The sequence below is a fragment of the Microtus pennsylvanicus genome, chromosome 19 (genome assembly GCF_037038515.1).
Source record: "Microtus pennsylvanicus isolate mMicPen1 chromosome 19, mMicPen1.hap1, whole genome shotgun sequence".
In the NCBI taxonomy this organism is placed as follows: Eukaryota; Metazoa; Chordata; class Mammalia; order Rodentia; family Cricetidae; genus Microtus; species Microtus pennsylvanicus.
In genome coordinates this window covers 40,245,284-40,261,540 of record NC_134597.1, presented here as the reverse complement: position 1 = coordinate 40,261,540, position 16,257 = coordinate 40,245,284, and positions in this window count along the sequence as shown.

Genomic DNA, 16,257 nt, shown 5'->3' with positions numbered 1-16,257 from the left:
AATGCAGATCTGACCTCCAGACCTACACCTTCAAGGGGCCTGTTCTGCGTCCATTCAAAGGCGAATTTTAAAGGGCCCCACCTGCCAGAAGGAAGGGAGTACCACTTAGAATAGAGACTGTTAGAGGGTGTTCTTCACATACAGAACACAAGGCAAGTCCAGAGGTCCTACTTAGTATCTCCGGCTAAGGTGTGGTGTGAGTGGGCGTTGCTTCAAAATGTCCCTCTAATACCCCGCAGGCTTCAGAGCAAGCTAAATGCTTGAGTCCTAAGCTGGGAAGGAGGTATGGCTACTATAGCGCCCTGCTCCTCACAGCTCTATGGATCCTGTACCAGGAAGAGGTACACGTCCGAGTCCTGGGGTATACGAGAGACCTGGGGTGTACGAGAGACCTGCTGGGGACTCAGAGAACAGGACAAAATCTGTGGCACTTCTATATTAGGCGTGAAACTTGCAAAGGCTGGACCTGAAAAGCCACAGAGGAACTGCTCCTAAGAGGGCCCGAAGAGGGGAAAGGAGGAGAAAAGAGCTCCAGCAGCCCAGGAGATGCTGGGGTGCAGCCTCTGGAGAGTCGCCTCCTCATTCCTCCATTGGTTAAACACAGCACAGACTTTTCTGTCTCCTGCCCTGCAATTCTGGTGGTAGAACTTAGAGCACTAAGCATACATGCTGGGTAAGTGTTCCACCATGGGGCCATACCCCCAGACAGGTATCCAGTATGCTTCTCCAACAAGTGCAAAGTGTGGCTTGAACCTCCTAGTTGGGCAAAACCCTCTTTTGAGTCCAGCTGGTGACTGTCTGGGTCAGGTGGGGACTCAGGACTCCTGGTTTAACTCCCCTCCTGACAAGGAGGCTCCCCTTCCCTCAACTCTCTGAAGTAGCATGTGCTGGGTGGGTCCAAAGTCCAATTCAGAAAGACCTGCTTGTGCCTACTTCTTGACTGCCTCCTGAGAGCAGAGCTGAGCCAGCCGAGATCTCCTTATGCCACAGAGGTACAATAACTACTGTCCCTTTATTTTTTTTAACTAATTTTTTTGAGAGTCTGATGACAGGTAGTTTATTAGGTATATTTAAGCACAGCACAATTTGATGAAAATTTTCTTGGTGATAATTAACTCAGTCCTGTATGTACAATAAAGCCTAAAGCATTGACTACATTGAAATTCTTTGTAAAGTACATGTGACATCTTTCATAAAGATGGGTTTCATAGATTGACTACACGTGAAGCTCACAGTAAGGGCCTACGGGAGGATCCGGTGTGGTCTCAGCCACACAGACACTGCAAAAGTCACCAGGCTATTAACCTCATCTGCTCACAGACTTCTGGGCAGTTGACATTCCTCATTTAGAAGGGACAACCCTGTGTGTTTAACATTTCTGTTTCCTATAGAGTTTATCAGTGAGCACGTAGTCCTTCCTACCTCCCACACACTTTCACAGCAAAAATCTAACATGGCGATAGTGGGTGACTTCTATATAATAAATACTATCACCAATAGACAGGTCATTTGACAAATAAACAGAGTTGAGTTAATATTCTTCTTTTAAACAGGCCATACTGTTCTTTTTTTATTTTATTTATTTATTTATTAAAGATTTCTGCCTTCTTCCCTGCCACAGCCTCTTATTTCCTTCCCCCTCCCCCGATCAAGTCCCCCTCCCTCATCAGCCAGAAGAGCAATCAGGGTTCCCTGACCTGTGGGAAGTCCAAGGATCACCCACCTCCATCCAGGTCTAGTAAGGTGAGCATCCAAACTGCCTAGGCTCCCACAAAGCCAGTACGTGCAGTAGGATCAAAAACCCATTGCCATTGTTCTTGAGTTCTCAGTAATCCTCATTGTCCGCTATGTTCAGAGAGTCCAGTTTTATCCCATGCTTTTTCAGACCCAGGACAGCTGGCCTTGGTGGGTTCACAATAGAACATCCCCATTGTCTCAGTGTGTGGGTGCACCCCTCGCGGTCCTGAGTGCCTTGCTCGTGCTCTCTCTCCTTCTGCTCCTGATTTGGACCTTGAGATTTATGTCCGGTGCTCCAATGTGGGTCTCTGTCTCTGTCTCCTTTCATCACCTGATGAAGGTTAATATTCAGGAGGATGCCTATATGTTTGCCTTTGGGTTCACCTCCTTATTTAGCTTCTCTAGGATCAAGAATTATAGGCTCAATGTCCTTTATTTATGGGTAGAAACCAAATATGAGTGAGTACATCCCATGTTCCTCTTTTTGGGTCTGGCTTACCTCACTCAGGATAGTGTTTTCTATTTCCACCCATTTGTATGCAAAATTCAAGAAGTTCTTGTTTTTTACTGCTGAGTAGTATTCTAATATGTATATATTCCATACTTTCTTCATCCATTCTTCCATTGAAGGGCATCTAGGTTGTTTCCAGCTCTGGCTATTACAAACAATGCTGCTATGAACATAGTTGAGCATATACTTTTGTTGTATGATAAGGCCTTTCTTGGGTATATTCCCAAGAGTGGTATTGCTGGATCCAGGGGTAGTTTGATCCCGAATTTCCTGAGAAACCACCACACTGCTTTCCAATGTGGTTGCACAAGTTTGCATTCCCACCAGCAATGGATGGGTGTACCCCTTTCTCCACAACCTCTCCAGCAAAGGCTATCATTGATGTTTTTTATTTTAGCCATTCTGACAGGTGTAAGATGGTATCTTAAAGTTGTCATGATTTGCATTTCCCTGATCGCTAAGGAAGTTGAGCATGATCTTAAGTGTCTTTTGGCCATTTGAACTTCTTCTGTTGAGAATTCTCTGTTCAGCTTAGTTAGTGCCCCATTTTATAATTGGGTTGATTAGCCTTTCACGGTCTAGGTTCTTTCTTGAGTTCTTTATATATTTTGGAGATCAGACCTTTGTCAGTTGCGGAGTTGGTGAAGATGTTCTCCCAGTCAGTGGGTTGCCTTTTTGTCTTAGTGACAGTGTCCTTTGCTTTACAGAAGCTTCTCAGTCTCAGCAGGTCCCATTTATTCAATGATGCCCCTAATGTCTGTGCTGCTGGGGTTATACGTAGGAAGTGGTCTCCTGTGCCCATGTGTTGTAGAGTACTTCCCACTTTCTCTTCTATCAGGTTCATCTACTGTCCCTTTATAAGGAAAGAATGACATTTCCATCAGGCAGGTCCTGATAGTGACAGGTGACATGCATTATAACTGGGGCAGAATTGAGGACACAGAGGTCAAGGCTTGGAATGAGGGGAGTCTATTATGATTCCTGTGAAGAGGGGGCTGACTCCAGCCAAACACAGAAAGCCATGACAAGGATTAACCCATGATGACAAGAGCAGAGACCCCATAGCTCTGCTCTTTGTGACACTTGCTGTGGCCCCTGCTTTTGTTTGTCTCAACTGACTTTTCCAGTCAACTACCAGGACAGGGTCCTTGTTCATTCCTATTTTCGCAAAATGGGCTCAGGCAGGTTTTGGCTTTGGAGATGGACATAGGATTTCTAGCACCAGGCAGGAAGTGTGGCTAGGATGCTGGGTTTGTGCTCTGGATTTTTTTTTAATTTTTATTTATTTATTTTTAATATTTATTTATTTATTATGTATACAATATTCTGTCTGTGTGTATGCCTGCAGGCCAGAAGAGGGCACCAGACCCCATTACAGATGGTTGTGAGCCACCATGTGGTTGCTGGGAATTGAACTCAGGACCTTTGGAAGAGCAGGCAATGCTCTCAACCTCTGAGCCATCTCTCCAGCCCCCTGTGCTCTGGATCTTAACACATGCAAGGCCCAGGCTTCCTCGGCTCCCCAGGAGATGAAAAAGACAAGTGCTTGTCTAGAACCTCATCATCTACAATAGCTTTTAATCCAAATTTGGCTGTCAAAATGTCCTGATGCTGGGTCCTTCTTTGACCCCAGGACCATCCTTTGCACTATGTGATGCTGCAGTGTTTCCAGCTTGCATCATAATGAGTGTGGTGACCAAAGATGATGACAGTTTTGTGTAGAATGGGCCACATGGAATGGACTGAGGGCTAAAATAGATGCTGTGTATAAAGTCTGGCTAAAGTTCCTATTGGTCTCAGTGTTCCTCTGGGGCATCTGCAGGAGTCCGGGGAGAGGTGGGAAGAGCTTGGTTTCTTGTGGTGGTTGCTGGGTGGCAGGAGGGATTGCCCATGCGTGACCATGGAAGGAACGCCAGCTGAAGCAGCCTGTGGGGCACAGTAGGACCATAGTCTCTCTAGCTCTTGGATTCCCCACTAACCTGGGTTTCTGGATACTCAGTCCCCATCTGGGAACAAACTGTCACTTTTCTTGCAGGGTTACCTGTGTGAGACTCCATTCTCAGAGATTGCCTGATCACCATGCCTCTCATAAAATGCATTATTTCCTCCACAGTCCCAGCCCCCCAAGGTACCTATCTTTTTCCATCTGCCTACAGTCAAGGTTGTGTGTGTGTGTGTGTGCACATGCTCTTCCATCTCCATTGCAGTCCCTTCTCTGCCTGTGTCTTTTGACAACTTCCTCACCAATGACCATGATATTGCTGTTTCACCTTAGTTGGGGAAGGTTGCCTACTCTGGGGCTCACAGCTGATGATCCTCTCTCAGATGTGGCCCGCCCATGTCCAACCTACCAGCACTTTTTGTCTTTGAAGTCCCCAACCCACCTGTGCTAGGAAGCCCCTGCCCAGCTCATCATTCAGCCAGGGTCCCCCAGCCATGGGCTCCTCACAGAATAAGATAGCCTCTTCTCTTTTGCTCTTTTGGTCTTTCAGTTCTGGACAGTGCCTACAGATCAAAATTTTACCCATGACCAGCATGGATTGCAAATACTCCAGAACTAAGAACTTTGCTATCCTCAGTGTGCTCCTGTGCCCTCCCTCAACCTAGGATTGCGTATTTCTGATGCTAAAGTCCAAATTCAGTAAAGTGGAGGCTGATTTGCAATAGGATCTTGTAGAGATCAGAAGTTGAGGCCACATTGGAGTTAGTTGATCTCCTCATGGACAGCAAGGTATGGATAAAAGACTATTTCAAATACTTGGGTGGGATACCAGGGAAATCAAGCCCTTTGAGCTCAAAAGTAGTGCCGACATTGCTCATTTTTATTACTAGTGCGCCCTCTAGTGGCTGTCCTTGGTTGTTAACCTGACTGCAAAGGAAATAACCAAAACACAAATGACTGGGTATAGTTGTGAGATATTTTTTTCTTAATGTATTTGATTTGGGAAGACACAATTTTATTCGAGGCTACAGGAATTATGTTGTCACTGGCTCCTCACAGACTGACCACACAGGATTTTGTCACAAAGCCAAAGGGCACCTGAAACTTCTAGCCAGAACTCTCAGTGTGAGCCGTAGGTCTTTTGTCTATCTCACTCGCCTATTGACACTTGTTCTTAGACACTGCCAATCTCTTCCTCTAGCATAAGCACTGCCTGGCCCACTGCTGTTTCCGTCCTAGACAGACAGAATCTATACATTTTATTTTAAGAGGCACTAACCAGAAGTCTGTTCCCCAGCACCTTTGCTGGCCTTTTCTTTGGGGCATCATATCCCCTTCTGTGCCTTTTTTTCCTGAAGCACAGATAGAGCCAGGCTCCACTCTGAATACAAACCCATGGGCTGGCCAGACACCCGGATGATATCAGAGACTTTCCCCTAAGCAAGCATCCATGGACATCACCCTGGGTTGGCCTCTGATCAAAGAGATTATTGTTTCCAAGGCCACCAGGTAGCTGCTCCCTTGTCTGTTTCTTGAAGAGCAGTGTTGTTCCTTGTGCTCATGAACGCTTGTGATTTGTTAGCAGGCAGTGTCTGGTGTCCAGAGGGGAGCTTTGCTGGGTTGATCAGTGTTTGGATTTTTGAAAAGTTGGTAAATTCAAAATTGGATATTTTCAGAATGGAATCTGTGGTCCTTCTTTAAAACACCAGTTTCATGAAAGAGAAAATACTAAATGAGCTAGCAATATTGAACACTAGCTCGGTAGATATTTCATCCCTTTGATGTCATTACTTCATGCGTAAATAATCCTGGTGGTTGATATTTTTCCTACTTAGTTTATGACTATTCTTTGTAAACCCCTATTGCTTTAGTCAGGTTTTCCAGAGACCTGAGACGAGAAGAACTAGAGATATATCACATTGGTTTAGAGATAAAAATAATTTTGCCTATTATCTAAATCTTGTGGAACAGCTGTTCCTGGTTGTAGAGGAGCAATTTAGACAACCAGGGATTTGGAGGTGTGACTACCTCCTCCAGACTGGTGACTTTGTGAAGGGTGTGCTGGTCCCTGTGAAAATAAGCAGATGACAGTGTTGCTTAGAGGAGTAACGGTGTTGCTGGAGAACACCAGAAGGAGGCAAAATGCACAAGGAGTCTGTGTGTAAATCAATATAAGTTTACTCAACAGATAAATAAATAGCCGGGCGATGGTGGCGCACGCCTTTAATCCCAGCACTCGGGAGGCAGAGGCAGATGGATCTCTGTGAGTTCGAGACCAGCCTGGTCTACAGAGCGAGTTCCAGGACAGGCTCCAAAGCTACAGAGAAACCCTGTCTCAAAAAACCAAAAAAAAAAAAAAAAAAAAAAAAAAAAAAAAAAAAAAAAAAAAACAGATAAATAAATAGATAAATAGATGCTTCCTGGGGAGCAAAGTGTCACGAACTGCTTCTCAGGTACAGAGAGGAAGAGGAAGGACTCCCTCTGTCAGGAAAATGTCTTTTAAGTTTTGTCTTAAACAGAATGGGTTCTCTTGAAACTAGTAAGCTCCTGTAAGAATTCTGAAGTTCTCTGTTGCAGTGAGTTGTAGCACTTAGAGCTAATGAAGTATTGCACCGTATCCAGTCCTGCACCCTTCTTCATGTACTGACCTCTTCTCCTTCTTGAAGCACTGATGATACAGATTAACCCAGCCCTGGAAAAGGCAGAATTGAGAAAACCTTCTTATGGGAGGTAAGGAATTCTTCTTGATAAAAGGAAAATAAATTTCCTCTCAGTGGGGTTGAGGAAGTGGCAGAGCCCCTGCTGTGGACTGAGCCAACAACAGAGGCCATGTGCCTTGGTGAGTAGTGTGCCTTTGCAGATTTGGTTTGGGAGAGGGGACACAAAGCTCTCCTCTTTTGCCAGGCATATTTCAGAGGGTTTTGTGGACGTGTTTCTTCCCAATGACTGGTTTACTCTTGTCAAGGTGTGTCTGGAATAGATCTGACTTCTGAGACTCTAGGTGAGTCAGAGAGTGGATGTGTGGAGGTGGGTGACAAACCAGGGCTTTTCAAAGCTCAACTACAACAGGGGAGTAGAAGTTTGACTGGCTTTGCCTTTCTCTGACTTTGTTTTGCAGTGCTTGGTACTAAACGTAGGCTTTGTAAATGATAGATAAGGGGCTGGAGAGATGGCTCAGCGGTTGAGAGCACTGACTACTCTTCCAGAGGTCAAGAGTTCAATCCCCAGCAACCACATGGTGGCTCAAAACCATCTGTAATGAGATATGGTGCCCTCTTCTGGCCTGCAGGTATACATGCAGACAGAACACTGTATACATAATAAATAAATAAATCTTTAAAAATGGTAAGTAAGTGCTCTCCCAATAAACTGTATTCCCAGGCCTCCCCGGGAACTGTATAAACATATTTTCAGTCTGGAGTCTTCGGGCCTTCAAGTGCAGTGGTCTGAGAATGGTGCATTTAGACACATACATTTCAGTGTTTAATCTGTCCCTTGTCAATTCTCAGTTACTTCTCTCTGGCTCTTGCTTGTGAACCAAGTTGGAAAAGCTTTCAATTACTGATCCTCCGTGTGCCTTCCTGCTGCCATGCTCTCCACCATGATGGTCATGGAATCATGAGCCCAGAATTAAATGGTTTCTTTTTGTGAGTTTCATTGGTGCCAGTGCTTTGTCACAGCAATAGAAAAGAAACTAAGGCAGCAGGTGAAGGCACTTACCACCAAGCTTGATTCCTAAAACTTAGAGGTGGAAGAAGAGGACAAACTCCCACAAATTGTCTTCAGACCTGCACACATGCCTCATGACATACATGCACCTATACATAAATAAACAAATCAATAAATTTAAACAAGACATATTTTAAAAATTGTCTTAAGAGACTTTAGGGCATTTGAATGTTGAGAGTAATATTTAAATAATCTTTTGACCTTAGAACAAAACATATGACTACTTACATATGGTGCATTTGGGTTTCTCAGTAATATCTGTAGTTTTAGCATATGGATCTGTATCTGCTCAGCATATTTATCTCTATTAATGATAAAGTATAGTTTTAAATTCTGCTTATACATTTTTATAGTTAAATAATATATGGTTGTATTTATCATGTGGTCCAATATGGCATGCATGTGTCCCGCATGGGTGATTAAGTGTGAGTGGTTGTCATATCTCTCGCCTCATACATTTGCCATTTCTATGTTGTCATAGCACCATCAATCCTCTCTGTTATTTTGAAATAATCAGTCAGCTGTTGTCATTCTTAATGATCTTATTGTTCTATGTTATATGGGCTCTCCATATGTACATTCAGGTCCTGGAGGTCTGATTCTTTCTTCTACTTCCATGTGCACCCAAAATTCATGTGATGCACAGATATACATGCAGGCACAACACCCATGCACATAAAAATAAAGTGTTAAAGTAATAGAAACAATTAAAATTATTGTTGGAAATGCTATCCATTTTTATATACAATATTTCTAATAATGAAATTACTATTCCATTCTTCCAAAATAAGAATAGCAATACATAAATATTATGATTGTTTTCATGATTCTGATACTACTAATACTTCAAGAAACATAATTTATATATTTTATAGTATTTATTTTGAGTGAATGCTTCAACCTAATTACTAACTGCAAAATGTAGGCACCTTTCATAAGGGATTAAGTTGTACCCAAGTTAGTTCACATTAATTTTAAATATACCACAAGAACGTAAATGATCATTTTCCTGAACCAAGTTTATTTTCCTAGAATATAATAAATAGTTGTAATCTTTAGCTAACTTCACTGCCCAGGATCAACTATATGATAGACAATCCAGACCATTTAGACACTTTTCTTTTTTGCTTTGTTCTTTTATCCTTCTTTTTTTTCCCCGTTGGTTTTTTGAGACACGGTTTCTATGTAGCTTTGGAGCCTGTCCTGGAACTAGCTCTTGTAGACCAGGCTGGTCTTAAACTCAGAGATCTGCCTGCCTCTGCCTCCTGAGTGCTGGGATTAAAGGTGTGTGTCACTACCACCCCACTCAAAAAGGTGATTTTTCAATTTGCACCATGGCTGAATAATTACAATATGACTTTTAAATATTCTCTATCAGAGTTACTTTAAAACAAACTTACCAATCAATAAAATGATATTATTACCTGTTAAGTAAACATGCTATTTCAAAGATTCTGAAGTGAGAAGTAAAATCATGAGAATTAAATGGGAAAAGTAGTGGTGGCAAAGCAATTTTATTAAGTAAATAAGGATGTTGATTTATTAGTGTAATGAAAGTCTCAGTTATAAAAATGAATATTTCTGATGATTACACCATCCTGTTCGACAAAGCAGAGACAGACAAGATCTTCCGAGAGTTGGAACAAGAAATGGAGTATTTTACTGGTGTACTGGCCAAGGTCCAAGTATTTGGAAAGTGGAACAGCATTCCCAGGAAGCAGGCAACCTACACAGGGATGATAAAAGAGAACTGGCTCCTGGGAGTCCCATCGCATTTGTCTCCTTTCGGGCCTGCAGAGACTTCCTCTTCCAGCACAATGACTCTCGAGGGAAGAGACCCCAGCAGACAGTGAAGGTAGTCAAGCTGCAGCTGTCCCATGGAAGCCTACTGATGATGAACCACCCCACTAATACCCACTGGTACCACTGCCTCCCCATCCACAAGCATGTCCTGGCTCCTCGGGTCAACTTTACTTTTCAGAAAATTTTACCTACTAAGATATAAAACATTTTCTATTAAAAAAAACATTTCTGTTATAAAATATGAATGTTTTATTTACTTTTCTATTTCCATAACAAAACATCATGACCAAGGCAACATAAATAAGAAACATTTATAATTTAGGGCTCACGGTTCCAGAGGGTTAGAGTCTATGACTAGTGTAGAAAGGAGAATGACATCATGAAGACAGGCATGATGTTAAAGCAGTAACTAAGATCTTACATCTTCAGACACAAGCTTAAAGCAGAGACAGAGTGTGAGCTAACTAGAAATGGTATGGGAGTTTAAAATTTCAAAGCCTACCTCCTAGTGACACACTTCCTCTTAACAAGACCACACCTTCTCATTCTTCCCAAACCGGTTCACCATCTGAAGACCAATCATTGAAATATCTGAGCCAATGGGGACCTGTTCTCATGGAAATAATACAACGAATATTATTATTGTAGTTAATTGCAGGTCTTGCTTAATAGAAAAAGTGAGAAGCAAGAAAATGATTATTGGGCCTGGAGAGATGACTCAGAGGTTAAGAGCACTGACTGCTCTTCCAGAGGTCCTGAGTTCAATTCCCAGCAACCACATGGTGGCTCACAACCATCTGTACTGAGATCTGGCGCCCTCCTCTGGTGTGTGGGCATACATCGAGGCAGAATGTTGTATACATAATACATAAATAAATCTAAAAAAAAAGAAAATGATTGTTGGGGGCTGGAGAGATTAGCTGGCTCAGCAGATAAGAGCACCGACTGACCTTACAGAGGTCCTGAGTTCAATTCCCAGCAATCACATGGTGTTTCACAACCATCTATAATGAGATCTGATGCTCTATTCTGGCATGCACTCATAACTAAAAAAAAATACAAGGGCTGGAGAGATGGCTAATGGTTAAGAGCATTGCCTGCTCTTCCAAAGGTCCTGAGTTGAGTTCAATTCCCGGCAACCCCATGGTGGCTCACAACCATCTGTAATGAGGTCTGGTGCCCTCTTCTGGCCTGCAGACATACAGACAAACTATTGTATACATGATAAATAAATATTAAAAAATACATAAATAAAAGAAATTTAAAGAAAATGAAGACTGACTTAAGAGGCAGGGAGAGGCAATAAGTCCCCTCCTGGGACTGGCCTCAGGTCACCAGGTCAATAAGAGACCACATGTGGTCCTCGCAAAAGTGGTGGCATGTTGGAGGCTTGCCACAGCACCTCTCTTCCCCTCGAACATTTAGTTCCTAGGTCTCTCGAACCTCAATGAACAGCGCCTCACACAGTGAGGGGTCAACACTTCGGCTGCCAAGCTTCTATGACACCATGCTACTGCCATTTCTCCATGCTCAAGTGGGCACATATTCAGAATACTCGGTCTGTCCCTCAGTTGGTTCTTACCACCCTCCAGTTCTCCAAGATGCCACAATGAAGCGCCTATCTGCTCTTCTTCCTGGCACACACATCTTTGTTAGTACAACAAAAATAGATGATAACAGTCTATTTTTTCTCCTAGCAACCTGCCTTCTCATTTCCCTCAAGGAACAAATGCCTGAGGTCTCCAAAATGGCAGTTAAGTGTATATCTCTCTAGCCACGTGTCCCATTGTCCACCAACTCCCAGCCCTTCCCTCCCGCACATCACCCATGCCTACAGGAAGCAGCCAGATACGAACTGGTGTGAGTCTGGGATGCTTGGGTGAAAGCTTCGCCTCAGTCCCTGGAATCCATATACCGAAAGAGTCTGGGATGTTTGATGGAAGTTTCATTCCAAACCCCCTCCCCTGCGAGTTTCCTCAGTCCAGACTCCACCTCTGAGCAAGCCCATCATATGATGACTCCCTCCCCATAGATGCTCAAGACCACTCCCATGGGGTATTTAAATTGTACCCCAGAAAATAAGCACATGGTTTTCTCTTCTTTGTGCACTTAGGAAAATAATAAAGAGATGAGTACTTATTGCTTCTTTTTTTTTTAGATTGTTTATTTTTCTTGAAGAGGCGAGATGCTATTTTGTCATTGAAAGAAGGGGTGCATTCTCTGACCTGCTGTGGACTTTATTGTTCAGGAACAGTGTATAATTTAAGGCAAAAATTTAAAAATGCATGTTTTCTGAAAAGCTATTTTCATGAGATGATGTTGAATAAAATAAGTTTGAAAAACGCTCCATATGTTGTCCATTTCTTTTTTTAGAATTATTTATTTAATATGTATGCAGTGTTCTGCCTGCATATATACCTGCTTGCCAGAAGAGAGCACCACATCTCATTATAGATGGTTGTAAGCCACCATGTGGTTGCTGGGAATTGAACTCATGACCTTTGGAAGAGTAGGCAATGCTCTTAACTACTGAGCCATCTCTCCAGTCCTGTTGTCCATTTCTTGAGCATTGATAGTGTTTGTTATTCTTCCCTCATTGTGTGTATACATGCAATGTGCATGTGCCCATGTGTTAATGACATCAGCCAACATTTCTTGATGCTCTAAGGAACATTGTACATAATCTGGGCCTGAGAAACGCAGGAAAAGTATGAGGGACAGCATTTTCTAGTGGAAGACTATACAGTTTATATGTAAGAAATTTACAAGTTAATATTGTCCATTTTGGTAATATCTGAGATAACAAAAATTATCATTAAAAATTTATTTTTTATCTTAGTAGAAACATTAAAAGTAAGTAATCGAAAAAGTGTGTACTTTGCTTGTTCCTTTAAACTATAAATCATACTTTGTATAAAGAAACATATATATTTGACTCATGGATAGATTAATTGGGATATATACAAAGAACTCAAGAAATTGGTTACCAAAAGAACAAATAATCCAATAAAAAGTGGATGCAGACCTAAACAGAGAACTCTCAACAGATGAATCTAAAATGGCTGAAAGACACTTAAGGAAATGTTCAACATCCTTAGTCATCAGAGAAATGCAAATCAAACCAGTCTGAGAATTGCCAAAATTAAAAACATGGATGACACCTCATGCCTGAGGAGATGTGTGATAATGGGAAAAGTCCTCCATTGCCAGAGTGTAAGCTGGTACAGCTGCTTTGGATATCAGTATGGCAATTTTTATTTGTTTGCTTTTGTTTTTTGTTTTTCGAGACAGGGTTTCTCTGTAGCTTTGGAGCCTGGCCTGGAACTAGCTCTTGTAGACCAGGCTGGCCCTGAAATCACAGAGATCCGCCTGCCTCTGCTCCCCAGGGTTGGGATTAAAGGTGTGCACCACCACCCATCATTATGGCAATTTCTTAGGAAATTAGGAAACAGGCTGGAGAGATGGCTCAGAGTTTAAGAGCACTGACTGCTCTTCCACATGGTGGCTCACAAGCACCATTAATGAGATCTGGCGCCCTCTTCTGGCCTGCAGGGACATATACAAGATACAGGCAGAACAGTGTATACATAATAAATAAACCCTTCTTAAAAATTAGGAAAACAACCTACCTCAAGACCAAACAATACCATTTTTGAGTATATACCCAAAATGATACTCAATCCTGCCTGGTCCCACCCAAAGGATATTCCTACCCAAAAGATGCTCAAGGCCAGCCTGATCTACAGAGTAAGTTCCAGGACTGCCAGGACTGTTTCTCAGAGAAACAAGGAAAAGCACGTAAAAAACAAAGAAAAATAAGGAAAAATACCCATAGATACAATAGCACACTTTTATAAGTCCCATAAAATGTACAACATCAGAGACCATAATACATATGCCAAACATTTGAGAGAAAGAGAAAAAAGAAAAAAAAATGCCCAGACAAATCATTATGAGACAAGCAACCTGCAAAATGCCCCTGAGTTCTTTTTGTCTTGGCCATCTACTGCTGGGCATGGGGTGTCTCCTTAACAGTGGTTGTTTTATATATACAGTGATACTCTGCAGAAACAACTAGTTTTTACTTTGTGAGTAGTATGGTGGTTTGAAAGAAATATCCCCTGTCTTAGTTAGGGTTTCTATATGAAGAGACACCATGACCATGCCAACTTTTTAAAAGGAAAACATTTATTTATTTGAACATTTTCAAATGTTTAGTCCGTTATCATGGCAGGAGCATGTTGGCATACAGACACACATGGTGCTGGCTACATTTTGTTTAGAAGGCAGCAGGAAGTGAATGGACACAAGGCTGAGTCTTGGCCATACTTCCTCCAACAAGGCCAATCTAATGCCTGAATCATGGTTTCTGTCGCTGTGAAGAGACAACACTAGGCTTGTCCTGGATATTAATGGTCACCCTATTGGAGAACAGTGGTTATCTCTCTCCCAGCAGGTATAAGTGACAATTCAGTTTTTAACCTTTATAGTAGTATCAGATCCCAAGAGAAGGCACAAGGCCCAGAGCCACACTCATTGACCCACTCTGAAATCCCATGAGCTCTGCTCATGCTTATTTATAGAACTTAGTTATCTCGGTGTCCACCGTTCCCTCAGTATCATAAACTATTTTCCAACTCCTCTTTCATGGGGTTCCCTGACCTCTAAGTTCTTGGATTTCATGGAGATATCCTCTCACTCTCTGTGGAATTCCTGTCTGTGGGTCTGTGTTTGTTCATTTCTGCTGCAGGATGAAGCCTCTCTGATGATGGCTGACCAAGGAATTCATAGATGAGTATACATTATCATTAGATTCACTTTATCAATATGTTTCTTTTTGTTTTCTTTTAGACCAGCATTAATTCATTTTCCAATAAGTTCATAGAGTGTTGGTTGATGGAGGGTAAGGATATGATCAATTGTGTTGTGGCTCCCTCTTCTGGCCAAAGGTTGTTATGTGCTTGTCCTGTGAAAATGATGTTCATACCAGGTACTGTGTAACATACCACCTGTGTTAGGAAAAATTTGGTGCACCTGAGCAGTGTCCTCTCCCACATTTGCCTTGGCCCACAAGAAAGCAAGTTTCCTCTCCCAAAAAGAAACCCAACCTTAACCCTAAAATAAAGGCACATTTGTTCTCCATTGAGGCTCATGCTCACCCCTCTACCTGGCAAAAATCCAAAGGTCTTCCAGATCTTTGAAAATTCTAGGGAAACCAGGTGGCTGAATATCATTAGACAGCTCAGGCCAGGGACTTCTGTCTAGTCCGATGTGACACTGTTCTCCAAATACCCAACTAAAAGTTGTGTTAGAATTGTAGTCATTATCCTGAATCCCACAATCAATGGTATATGTTATACTGAATAAATAGGATCATGATTGTTTGTGATTGTAGGACACCGAAGAGAAACTGGCTGCCGTGGTGTTGCGCACTATTAGTTGGAGAACTCGAGGAGGAGGATAGAGGCAGGCAGGTATCGGGGAGTAGGACATCCTGGTCCACATAAATAGCTCTAGGCTAAATACATATGAAAGAAATCTGTTCCAAAATACATTTTTCAGTAATTGACACCCAAGATGAACACGTCATTGCATATATTATACTGTGTGTCCCTTCTGCCTGCAGAGTGAGAAATCAAACTTTATCATGCTAAGAGAATGGTTATGACAAACTCAGAAATCCGAGCAACCAGGAAGATAAAAACAAAAGGGGCTGTAGAGATGGCTCAGAGGTAAAGAGGACTGACTGCTCTTGCAGAGGTCCTGAGTTCAATTCCCAGCAACCACATGGTGGCTCACAGCCATCTGTAAATGAGATCTGGTGCCCCCTTCTGGCCAGCAAGCATACAGACAGAACACTGTATACATAAGAAATAAATAAATCTTTTTTAAAAAAGAACAAAAGGGGCTGAAACATTAAGATAAAAATATAGGTAGGTCAGGCACATGCCTTAAATCCCAATACTCGGGACAAGCAGGTGGTTCTCTGTGAGTTCAAGGAAGCTTGGTCTACAAAGTGAGTTTCTGAACAGCCAGGACTGTTACACAGACCAATCCTGTCTCAAAAAAAAAAATGTAACTAGGACTGCAGGACGGCTCAGGGCTCAAGGACATTTGACCGCTCCTCCTAAGGACCTGGTCTCAATTCCTAGCACCCAAAAGGCAGTTCACAGTTGTTTATAATTCCATTTCCAGGGGACCGGACACCCCTGGGAAAACACCATAGCACAGTTTAAAAAAAAATAATATGAGGGGGCTGGAGAGATGGCTCAGTGGTTAAGAGCACTGACTGCTCTTCCAGATGTCCTGAGTTCAATTCCCCGCAACCACATGGTGGCTTACAGCCATCTATAATGAGACCTGGCGCCCCCTTCTGGCTTGTGGGCACACACGGAAGGAATGCTGTATACATAATAAATAAATAAATATTTTAAAAAAATACGATTTTTTTGGAAGCCAAAGTAGCTAATCCCATACTATTACTAAGCAAAACCAGAACCAAAACCAAAACAAACACCCAGTTAGGGCTGGAGAG